Raw genomic sequence first — 13,483 nt, forward strand, 5'->3', positions numbered from 1 at the left:
TTAGATTTATTTGAGAGTTAGTAAAATTTTGAAGAAATTATCTCTTGCTTCACTTAAATTATTTTGAGAGAAAGAAAATTTGTTATGCTCATGATCTTCACTTATATTTGTTCGGGCTTATGAAAAGCAACACATGAAAATTAGTGCCAAAGTGATAGATATCGAAGAAGGATAAAGAAAAAGAAAATGTCATGAAGATCATTGGACAAAATAAACTTGATTCTTAATAATAGTTTTGAGATATGATGATGTGATATGTGAGTCATCTTGATAAGTAATTGTGCTCTAGTAAGAATATTGATGTTAAGGTTTGTGGTTCCCTATGCATGCACGAAAGTCAATAATCATGCAATGAAATTATATCCTACTTGTGGTGCATTATTGGGTGTTAATTATGCTTAAAGCTTGCTTATGAGATTATTCGTTTCTTGGTTGGTCGCTTCCCAATCTTTTGCTAGCCTTCATTTTGCACTAAGTATGACCTCTACTTGTGCATCCAAAATCCTTTAAACCAGTCTTACCACATGAGTCCACTATATCTACCTATATGCGGTATTCTTTTGCCGTTCTAAGCAAATTTGCATCTGCCATCTCTAATTTTCAAAATAAACTTCTCTTTTGTGTGTTTGTTTCGCTCGCGGAGCGGTGAGGGGTGGCTAATATTTTCCATGCTAGATGTGTTATTCTCAAGATGACTGTTTATTCACTTGTCATTGCACGAGAGTAAGGCAAATGTATTAGGGATTCCCAATACCGAAATGCAAAAACAAATGAATTTACTTTATGTTGTCAAATAATAAATTCCTTGGAAAGTGTTGGTATGGAGGGCACCCGTGGATAAGGTTAGCCATGGAAAGTGAAAGTTATGGTGGAAAAAGGAATAAACTTTATTTTATGTTTGGGAACCGCCTATGATATATCTAAGCATGGAAAGTGTTGGTAACTCTAAGTCGTTTTCGTTGGTGGGATGGATACACCTCCCAAAATGTTTTTATCTCAATTTTTTCGCTTTGAGCTCTGGCACCTCTACAAATCCATACTTCCCTCTGTGAAGGGACTTTATTTTACTTTATGCAATTTTTATTTTGAAATTTGAGTCTCCATCTTCTCTCATAAAAGCACCAACTAGGAGGCAATATGATTGTGCTCAAGTATTGGGTGTAGTTAATATTTGAGTGTGTTTCATGAATGGATCAATGTTTGAGCATGATGGGCTAGGGATAACTTATTTTAGCATTGATATTTTGAAAAACATGGTTGCTTGTTGATATGCTTGAGTATCTAAATTAGTATGTCAAAACTAGACTATTGCTTTGAATCACATAAAAGTCCAAATGTCCATGCTATAAATAAAAGAATATGATATGACTTGATGAACATCACTCCACATTAAAAATTCTGTTTTTATCACTTACCTACTCGAGGACGAGTAGGAGTTACGCTTGGGGATGCTGATACGTCTCCAACGTATCTATAATTTTTTATTGTTCCATGTTGTTTTATTATCAATCTTGGATGTTTTATAATCATTTTATAGTCATTTTATATCATTTTTTGGTACTAACCTATTGACATAGTGCCAAGTGCCAGTTGTTGTTTTTTACATGTTTTTTACATCGCAGAAAATCAATATCAAACGGAGTCCAAATGCCACGAAACTTTACAGACATTTTTTATGGGCCAGAAGGAAGGCAATGGGCCCTGGTTGCACCTGGGGGTGCCCCGAGGGGGTCACAACCCACCAGGGCGCGCCAGGAGGCCCAGGCGCGCCCTGGTGGGTTGTGCCCACCTCGAGTGCCCCCCGGACCGCCTCTTTGCTCTATAAATACCCCAAAAATACCAGAACCCTAGGGGAGTCGACGAAATATTCATCCAGCCGCCGCAGAGTCCAGAACCACCGGATCCAATCTAAACACTATCTCGGATGGGGTTCACCACCTCCATTGGTGCCTCTCTGATGATGCGTGAGTAGTTCTTTGTAGACCTTCGGGTCCATAGCTAGTAGCTAGATGGCTTCATCTCTCTCTCTCTCTCTTGGTTCTCAATACAATGGTGTCTTGGAGATCCATATGATGTAACTCTTTCGCGGTGTGTTTGTTGGGATCGAAGAACTTCGATTTTATGATCAGATCTATGTTTTTATATCCATGAAAGTATTTGAGTTTCCTTGATCTCTTATAGCCTCGTATTTCTTCTCTGATACTTGGGTTTTGTTTGGCCAACTTGATCGGTTTATCTTGCAATGGGAAGAGGTGCCCGGTAGTGGGTTCGATCTTATGATGCTTGATCCGAGTGACAGAAAGGGAACCGGCACGTATGTATCGTTGCTACTAAGGATAAACAGACGAGATCTATATCTACCGCCATATAGATAAACGGATCTTGTCTACATCATGTCATCGTTCTTATTGCATTACTCTGTTTTTTCATGAACTTAATACACTAGATGCATGCTGGATAGCGGTCGATGTGTGGAGTAATAGTAGTAGATGCAGGCAGGAGTCAGTCTACTAATCTTGGACGTGATGCCTATGTAATGATCATTGCCTGGATATCGTCATAATTATTTGAAGTTGATAGAGGCGACGGGCCCGATCTTTCGATGAGATGGTGGCTATCGTTTTGGTGGAAGTCGACTTTGACGATCCGACTACGAACGTGCGAGGACGTCACGCCTTAGCAATCGCTAAACCAACTCCGAGAGTTTTTTAACCACGCCGAAGCACGATCAACCTGACCATGAGGGTCTATTTCCTGCAAGCAACGAAGAACAAGCAAGAAATTGAAAATGCAATCTGGATATTGCGAATATAAGAGGAAAGCTTTATAGATGAAGGTGGGGTTCTGTGACGTCTTGGTCTGGTCGTTGGACACAAACGAAGTACGCGAAATTGCATCTATGGTGAACTTTTAGTCTAAACAAAACCCAAGGGAAAAGCTACTAGATGGATCTACTTATATAGGAGCAAGAGGTGGCGGCCAAGGAGGTGTAAGGAAGTCCCAAGGCAGCCTAAAACTAACCCTAGGCCGTACAAGGCTCATGGGCCCAAGTGGAGGTGATGCAACACCTTTGGACTTGTTGTTTGACTCGGATTCTACTGCAACGTCAGATTGTTTCGTCGATATCTCAATGCTCCGGATGAATTTGAAGGTGAATCCAATTGGGGTGGAAAGAGCACGAAATCTAGTTTCCAACAAAAAAAGAATAACCCAATTCGGAGTCCGTGTGAAAAAGTTGTTGGCGCTTTGAGTCAGGTATGTCTGTGCAGTCCGAATCTGAATTCAGAACGTGAGAGACTTGGACTCTATCTTCTCTTGGGCCAAAAGTGACGTGAGAGAACTTTTTGAACAGCAAGTAAACATATATTTCTCCCTTATCTTTATATGTGGATTGTACAAATGTCCCATACACCTGCAATTAGACAAAACACAAAAGTGTGTGAAGTATTCTTGTTCTGGATAACATAAATAGATTATTGAATAGTTTGCATGTATGAAATATTTTTGGTCGTATCCAAGCTAGTCATGTCCTCATCATCCTCCCCTTCTTGAAAACAAAGCCGTCATCGGCATTGCTTAATATGAAATGTGGCTAACAAAAGAGACAAGGTGTACATGTTGTATATGTGTATATCATACATTTTTACTTTCCTTGATTTTTGCACATATGACACATGTATACATGAGTAAATTTCATAGTTCATAAAATCTAAAGCCAAAAAAATTATCAGAAGAAGTAGAAGGCATGAAAATATTGCAACTCAGTTTGCACATATAAGTGAAGCTCTTATTCATTTCAAAATATTGACAATATTCATCATTAAACCATCCTAACATTGGTGAATAAACCTTAATTGCATCAAATTTACATGCTACAACATGCTTAAATAAGCAAACATGCAATAAGTCATTGGACACAGAATCATCACCAAGATTAGAGGTCATATCAAAATGATTAAACATGAGTTCTTTTGCATCAACAGTTAATTCACTGGGTGCACTCGACATTACTTATATTGCATTTGTTTGATCACATGCCAAAGTCAAATCATCAACATAGTCCTCTTAAATAGGTGGTGTGATCAAAGTAGTGGGTAGGTCATCACATGGTGAACTAAAATTGACAAGGTATTCATCATACCCATTTGGAGGTGGAAGATCAGTACCTTTGTCATTACCTTTTATGATCATCTCAGATGATGTAGGCACTCTCGGTGGTGATGTGTCACATGGTGGAGGAGATGTAGTCCGCATAACAACGGATGTTGTTGTCATAGTATGCCTAGTAGTTGAAGGAACAATCGTATCAACTCTTGGAATGTGCACCGTGCGCTTGTTCTCCTCGTGGGCAACACATCGTTTTATTTTCTGTTCAGTTTTGCAAGAAAGACAAAACAAATGGTCCATAGGATAACACTCTTCATGAATTAGTATCTCTTGAATATCACGGTTTAATCCTCCCCAAAATCTATTCATAAAATCATCTTCACTTTCTTCTAAAGAGGAATGCAACAAGATAGTTTGTAAATCATCATAATATTTCATTACAGTGTCACTACCTTGTTTTAAATGTTGCAACTTTTTAATCATGTCATGAGTATAATAAGCGGGGACGAATGTATGTCGCATGGCAAGTTTCAAATCATCCCAAGTAGTAGGTATATAATCAGGGTGTAACCGACAATATTCACTCCACCAAACCAAAGCATAACCGGTGAAAGAACCAACCGCAACCTTAACTTTTTTATGCTCATCAAAATTATGGGAATCAAATATATGTTTTATGTCGAACTCCCATTCAATATATAAAGCAGGTCTAAAATGGCCATTAAATGGTGGTATAGATACATTAACCTGATCATGTTCATTTGGATGTTTGTGCACCTCTTGTGACGGTTGTGGTATTTGCAAAGGTGGTGGCACGTCTCCCACTATCGACAAAGCCCAATAATTAACTCTGGATCCTGTCATGATTAGTAGAAACAAGAAAAATAATCCAAAAAAAATGTTCCTGTGAACTACTTAGGAGTGGTGGTAAAACGCTCACACTATAGCAAATCTCAATATCTTACAAGTTCTTACCATGCAGCAGGTGGTGATCGGCAACCAGCAGTGTCAAATAACTCTGAAGATTGAGTAAAGCAATTGCGAGGGGAAAGTGCGTAAACATGGTGTAGAAATATGTGAAGCTTGGAAGGCTTAAGTATATGGTAGCAAAAGATTAGCAATAATCAATTCAAAGATGCAATGTTGAAGAAACGCTCAACGATGGTACTGTGCTGGTCCTAGGCTAGACCGGACTAGAGACGCGAGCCTAGAACACTAATAAGGTCACGGCGTAGCACAACTAGCATCAATAAAGGATATGAAGTAGCTCTGGATAGTAAGATATAAGTGAAGATCACAATAACAGTAAAGATAATGATGTGAAACAATAGCCAAGCATGATATATGAACAACTTTCTCTCCAACTTTTCTCTGGAAAAATTTGTGCCAATTTTTCTCAAGAATGGCACTGACTCAAGCTTTCAAACGCAAAAAGAATCACTCAATTCCGAGTTGATACGAGGAGTTAAAAAATTCTAAAACTGGAATAAGCTGTGTTCGTAAACTTCGGAGGACAAAAAGACCTATTTAGAAGCCGATTTTGAGGTGCCAAATATTGAACTAGCTTCTGCAACTATTTAGATGCGGCTCGTCTCTAGATTTAATTTGAGTACTTGCGGAGCCAAAACGGACTTCGTATGACGAAGTTATGCCTATTTTACTGAACAATGCATAAAATAAATTCCAACCGAATTCAGCTACGAGATTGAGTCTAGATAGATCCGAATTTTTTTCTCTCTCTTTTTTTTTCCTCACACTTTTTTTATTTCTTTTTTTCTCTGACTTTTTTTACTTTTTTTCTCTGTCTTTTTTTTCTCTCTCCCTCTTTCCAAAACAAACTAGATAAGATGTAGATTGGATTAAGCGAAGATGGGAACGATCTCAACTATGATTATGACAATGAACAGTGGGTAGCACGTGGAGGAAATTGATGGATGGGTGGTGGACAGCGGAAGGGATAACGATGCAGCGGCGGCGTGACTAATGTGAACAGAACTCGAAACTCTAAACGAACTAGACACTAAGACCAGCAACTCGACACGACGATGCAATCGATAATTCCTATGCAAGCAATGAAAAGAAAAATTGCAAAGGCTCAGACTGGCTTGGACAAAGGATGAATAGATGTAGCTTTTTTTGTGGCTTTTTCTTGGACAATACGTAAGAAAATAAATCTAATCTAGGAACAACTGGAAATTCTCACCGAGCAACCTGAAAACTGATACCACTTGATAGAGGCAACGGGCCCGATCTTTCGATGAGATGGTGACTATCGTTTTGGTGGAAGTCGACTTTGACAATCCGACTACGAACGTGCGAGGACGTCGCGCCTTAGCAATCGCTAAACCAACTCCGAGAGGTTATTGATCACGCCGGAGCACGATCAACCTGACCACGAGGGTCTATTTCCAGCAAGCAACGAAGAACAAGCAAGAAATTGAAATTGCAATCTGCATATTGCGAATATAAGAGGAAAGCTTTATAGATGAAGGTGGGGTTCTGTGACGTCTTGGTCTGGTCGTTGGACACAAACGAAGTACGTGAAGTTGCAGCTATGGTGAACTTTTAGTCTAAACAAAACCCAAGGAAAAAGCTACTAGATGGATCTACTTATATAGGAGCAAGGGGTGGAGGCCAAGGAGGTGGAAGGATGTCCCAAGGCAGCCTAAAACTAATCCTAGGTCATACAAGGCTCATGAGCTCAAGTGGAGGTGATGCAACACCTTTGGACTTGTTGTTTGACTCGGATTTTGCTGCAACGTCAGATTGTTTCGTCGATATGTCAATTGTCCGGATGAATTTGAAGGTGAATCCGATTGGGTTGGAAAGAGCACAAAATCTAGTTTCCAACAAAAAAAGAATCACCCAATTCGGAGTCCGTATGAAAAAGTTGTTGGCGTTTTGAGTTAGGTATGTCTATGCAGTCCGAATCTGAATTCAGAACGTGAGAGACTTGGACTCTATCTTCTCTTGGACCAAAAGTAACGTGAGAGAACGTTTTGAACAGCAAGTAAACATCTCTTTCTCCCTTATCTTCATATGTGGATTGTACAAATTTCCCATACACCTGCAATTAGACAAAACACAAAAGTGTGTGAAGTATTTTTGTTCTGGATAACATAAATAGATTATTGAATAGTTTGCACTAGAAATCACTTGACAAATATGCATGTATGCAATATTTTTGGTCGTATCCAAGCTAGTCATGTCCTCATCAGAAGTTCTGTCAATTGCCCAACAGTAATTTGTTTACCCATCGTTTACTATTTTTCTCGAGAGAAGCCACTAGTGAAACCTATGGCCCCTGGGTCTTCTTTCTCATATATTTTCCTTGCGATCTACTTTTTCTTTGCATTTTTATTCAGATCTATCGAACCAAAAATCCAAAAATACCTTCCTGCAATTTATTTTATTTGGCGTTCGATCTATCAATATTTACAACTTTATCTCCCGTCACTCGCCGTTTCTGGCGCCGTTATCCGAAAGGGATTGACAACCCCTTTAGCACGTCGGCTTGCGAGGTATTGTTATTTGTGTGCGGGGTTGTTTACGTTGTGTTGCTTCATTCTCCTACTGGTTCGATAACCTTGGTTTCATAACTGAGGGAAATACCTACCGTCGTAGTGCTACATCATCCCTCCCTCTCTGTGATGCCCGGATAATTAGGCTACAGTAATCCCATATTATTGATGCCACGTCACCACGGTTACTGTTGTTAATCTCACGTTAGTTCAAAACCGGTTCGGCATTTAAACTTCAAATTAAAGTCGATTGGTGAAAGTTTTGAAACATTAAAATTAAAATGTTCGTTTTGTGTCAATTAATCCATACTAAATGTGGGTGAAGAAACCACACTTTTATAAAATTCTGAAATACTCTAAAATGATTAAAACAGTAGCAACAACAATTATTTAAATACCTTTTATAAGTAATAAAATGTCAAATATAAGTTATTTGGTGCTTAGACTTTTTTTGACTGTGGACTAGGTTGAAATACTAATTTAGATGCTAAGTTTATATTTTTACTAGGACTAAAATAAATGGCAACAAAAAAACATGAACAAAAGTAAAAACAAAAAAAACAAAAGGCCGTCCCACCTCCCCTAGGCCTTGGCCCAACTGGCCACTAGGCTGGCCCAACCCGCCCCTGTTACCACCTTCCCCTGTTCACTGCAGCTGTGACTGCCACTGATGCCCGCCACAACACCGGTCGGCGCCATGGCGACCATCCGTCGGCGAACCGCCCCCTACAAGACCCCGACGCCCCACCCACTAACCCTAGAGCGCCCCTCCCACTCCCTCTCTCTCTGACCCACCTCCTCCAAATCCAACCGCGCCCGGTGTCGTCGTCATGCGCCGCTCGATCCCACGGCCACCGTCCGTCCCTTGCGTCGTCGACGAGTCCAGGAGCACCTTAGCGCCGTCCTCTTCCTCGACGTCGAGCCACAAGGCACCGGACGGCCTCGTGACGCCACCCCAACCTCGACTTCCACCTCGGGCTTTGGCGGCCACCGCATCGATCCGCGCCGCCTTGAGCTCCTCCGGCGTCCCCGAGCCTTCTCGTCAACATTGTAAGCACACGCGCGCGCCTCCCTCTGCCCCCTCCAGTTTTTCTGTTGTAGCTAGCCCTGCCGCCGCGCCTACTCGCTACTACTGCCGCCGCAACCGCCTACGGTCCTCGCGCGCACGCTAGTAACTACGGCCACCCAGGGCCGCACCCTACTCCCCCGCCCTGCTACCCGCATGCAACGCCGTCCCCTGTTTGCTCGCGCGCCCGGCCGTGGCGGCTCCGCCCGACCGCGCCCTCCACCCACTGGAGCTACCCGTCGTGCCGCTCGCTCGCGTCGGCCGCCGTTGCCTTCGACCCCTGCCTACTGCGGCTGCGCGCGAGCCTCGACCCGCCACTCCTCGCCGCATCGTCCCTGTCCGGCGCCCCACTCCGGCTATGTGCGCGCCCGCACGCGTGTAGCCACGCCCTGCTGCTCCCCCTCCTCGCGTTGCTGGCTGCAGCTTGCTGCTGCCGCCGCTGCGCTCGCCAACGCCCGCTGGCCGCACGCTGACCCGCGTCCCCGACGCGCCCTCACATGCACCCGCGGCTGCTCGCCTTCACCGCCACGCCTCCCGCTCCACCCCGCGGCCGATGCTGGCCTCCTTCGCCCGGCCATTCCCCACACCGCGCTTGCTGCCCCTGCCATTGCCGCGCCGCTGCTCGCCCCATACCGCAGCGGTCGCCGCAGCCGCCCTGCCCGTGAGCCGCGCCGCCGTCGCCCCGCTGACCACCGCCCCCTGCGTCGCCTCTGCCTTCCGCGGCCGGCCGGCGAGCTGCGTGACCACGCGCCCAGCGCCGGCGCCCCATGCACGCACGCGCCCGTGCCTCGTTCGGGCAGGCGCCCACATCCCACGCCCGCCGCGTTAACCCGCCCCGCCTGGCCCTTGTGCCACTGGCCTACGGGCCCCATGCCCCTTTAAAAAAGTAATAAATAAAATATTTAATGGTAAAATTAATTAGTTAATTAATTATTACTTAGTTAACTTAATTAATTTAGGCTTAACTAGGTAATTAACCTAATGTCTCTATGACATGGGGCCCCACTTAGTAGATTTGACCAGTCAACGGTCAGCTCTGTTGACAGTTGACTGGGTCAACTGGGACCCCCTGGGCCCCACTGTCACCCTCCGTACACCTCTGTGTACACAGATCTGGGTGCGCATAGCATTTTAGCTATTTAATTGCTTATTAATAACAAATTCAGAATATTGTTTAAATCTTTGAAAAATCATAGAAAATAAACAGTAGCTCAGATGAAAAAGTTTTCTACATGGAAGTTGCTCAGAACGATGAGACAAATCCGGATATGTAGCCCATTCGTCCGACACACATCCCTAGCATAGTGAACACACAACTTTTCCCCTCCGGTTCATCTGTCCGAAAACGCGAAACACCGGGAATACTTTCCCGGATGTTTCCCCCCTTTTGCCTGTATCACTTAGTACCGTGTCAGGTCACCCCTAGCACGATGTAATTCTGCATCTTGCTTTTTGTTACATTGATTGATCTGTTATTTATTGTGTTCCCCCTCCGTTACTTCTTTCCGGTAGACCTCGAGACTACCGGAGACCCCCAGTTCAACTACGGTGTTGATGACCCCTCTCTATTGCCAGAGCAACCAGACAAGCCCCCCCTTGATCACCAGATATCGCCTACTCTTCTCTATACTGCTTGCATTAGAGTAGTGTAGCATGTTACTGCTTTCCGTTAATCCTATTCTGATGCATAGCCTGTCATTGTTACTACAGCTGTTGATACCTTACCTGCAATCCTAAATGCTTAGTATAGGATGCTAGTTTATAATCAGTGGCCCTACATTCTTGTCTGTCTTCCATGCTATACTATCGGGCCGTGATCACGTCGGGTGTTGATCACAGGTATATACTATAGATATATACTATACAGGTGGTGACTAAAGTCGGATCAGCTCGTTGAGTACCCGCAAGTGATTCCGATGTTGGGGGCTGAAGGGGCAGGTGGTTCCACCCAGGTAGTGGTGGGCCTAGGTTCCCGACGGTCCTCGACTGTTACTTTGAGGCGGAGCGATAGGGCAGGCGGAGACCACCTAGGAGAGAGGTGGGCCTGGCCCTGGTCGGCGTTCGCGGTTACTTCAAAATAACACGCTTAACGAGATCTGGGTATTTGATCTGAGTCTGGCTACTAGCCTATACACACTAACCAACTACGCGGGAATAGTTATGGGCACTCGACGTCGTGGTATCAGCCGAAGCCTTCGTGACGTCAGCGACTGAGCGGCGCGTGCTGGGTGTTGGGGAACGTTGCAGAAAATTAAAATTTTTCCTACGGTTTCACCAAGATCCATCTATGAGTTCATCTAAGCAACGAGTCTAGGGAGAGAGTTTGCATCTACATACCACTTGTAGATCGCGTGCGGAAGCTTGCAAGGTGATGATGTAGTCGTACTCGACGTGATCCAAATCACCGATGACCAGCGCCAAACGGACGGCACCTCCGCGTTCAACACACGTACGGAACAGCCACGTCTCCTCCTTCTTGATCCAGCAAGGAAGGGAGGAGAGGTTGAGGGAGATGGCACCAGCAGCAGCACGACGGCGTGGTGTTGATGGAGCTGCAGTACTCCGGCAGAGCTTCGCTAAGCACTATGGAGGTGGAGGAGGTGTTGGGGAGGGAGAAGGAGGCAACCAAAGGCCAGGGCGTTCAGGTATGAAGTCCCTCCTCTCCCCCACTATATATAGGGGTGCCAAGGGGGGTGGCCGGCCCTAGGAGATCCAATCTCCTAGGGGGTGCGGCGGCCAAGGGGGGTTTTCCCTCCCCCCAAGGCACCTAGGAGGTGCCTTACCCTCCTAGGACTCTTGCCCCCTTAAACCCTAGGCGCATGGGCCTATGTGGGGCTGGTGCCCTTGGCCCATTAGGCCAAGGCGCACCCCCCTACAGCCCATGTGGCCCCCCGGGACAGGTGGACCCACCCGGTGGACCCCCGGGACCCTTCCGGTGGTCCCGGTACAATACCGATAACCCCGAAACTTGTCCCGATGCCCGAAACAGGACTTCCCATATATAAATCTTTACCTCCGGACCATTCCGGAACTCCTCGTGACGTCCGGGATCTCATCCGGGACTCCGAACAACATTCGGGTTACTGCATATACATATCCCTATAACCCTAGCGTAACTGAACCTTAAGTGTGTGGACCCTACGGGTTCGGGAGACATGCAGACATGACCGAGACTCTCTCAGTCAATAACCATCAGCGGGATCTGGATACCCATGATGGCTCCCACATGCTCCTCGATGTTGTCATCGGATGAACCACTATGTCGAGGATTCGATCAAACCCTGTATGCAATTCCCTTTGTCAATCGGTACGTTACTTGCCCGAGACTCGATCGTCGGTATCCCAATACCTTGTTCAGTCTCGTTACCGGCAAGTCACTTTACTTGTACCGTAATGCATGATCCCGTGTCCAACACCTTGGTCACATTGAGCTCAATATGATGATGCATTACCGAGTGGGCCCAGAGATACCTCTCCGTCATACGGAGTGACAAATCCCAGTCTCGATCCGTGTCAACCCAACAGCTACTTTCGGAGATACCTGTAATGCACCTTTATAGTCACCCAGTTACGTTGTGACGTTTGGTACACCCAAGGCACTCTTACGGTATCCGGGAGTTACACGATCTCATGGTCGAAGGAAGAGATACTTGACACTTGCAAAGCTCTAGCAAAACGAACTACACGATCTTTTATGCTATGCTTAGGATTGGGTCTTATCCATCACATCATTCTCCTAATGATGTGATCCCGTTATCAATGACATCCAATGTCCATAGTCAGGAAACCATGACTATCTGTTGATCACAACGAGCTGGTCAACTAGAGGCTTACCAGGGACATAGTGTGGTCTAAGTATTCACACGTGTATTACGATTTCCGGATAATACAGTTATAGCATGAATAAAAGACAATTATCATGAACAATGAAATATAATAATACTTTTATTATTGCCTCTAGGGCATATTTCCAACACTGGGTTGGATTGGAACGCATGCTCTTGTATAAGGGAGGCTAGGTCTGCTCGCTGACCGCGTACGCAACATGCAGGTGTGCAATGGGCGATGGGCCCAGACCCCTGCGCCATAGGATTTAGACCGGCGTGCTGACCTCTCTGTTGTGCCTAGGTAGGGCTGCGACGTGTTGATCTTTCGAGGCCGGGCATGACCCCGACAAGTGTGTCCGGACAAAGGCGATCGAGCATGTTGGGAAATGTGGTGCACCCCTGTAGGCTAGTTAATCTATTCGAATAGCCGTGATCTTAGGTAACAGGACGACTTGGAGTTGTAGCTTGACCTTATGACAACTAGAACCGGATACTTAATAAAACACACCCTTCCAAGTGCCAGATACGACCGGTGATCGCTCTCTCATAGGGCGACGAGGGGAGGATCATCGGTTAGGATTATGCTATGCGATGTTACTGGGTGAACTTACCATCTACTCTCTTCCTCTGCTGCAAGATGGAGGTTACCAGAAGCGTAGTCTTCGAAAGGACTAGCTATCCCCCTCTTATTCTGGCATTCTGCAGTTCAGTCCACATATGATACCCCCTTTTCCATTTGATACCAATGCATACATATGTAGTGTAGCTCCTTGCTTGCGAGTACTTTGGATGAGTACTCACGGTTGCTTTGCTCCCCATTTTTCCCCTTTTCTCTACTCGATTGCTGCGACTGGACTATGGAGCCCAGGAGCCAGACGCCACTGTCGATGACGACTACTAGTTCTCGGAAAATGCCTACTACTACGTACAGCCCGCTGACGACGACCAAGACTAGTTTAGGA

This window comes from Triticum aestivum, chromosome 5A (assembly GCF_018294505.1).
Source record: "Triticum aestivum cultivar Chinese Spring chromosome 5A, IWGSC CS RefSeq v2.1, whole genome shotgun sequence".
Lineage (NCBI taxonomy): Eukaryota > Viridiplantae > Streptophyta > Magnoliopsida > Poales > Poaceae > Triticum > Triticum aestivum.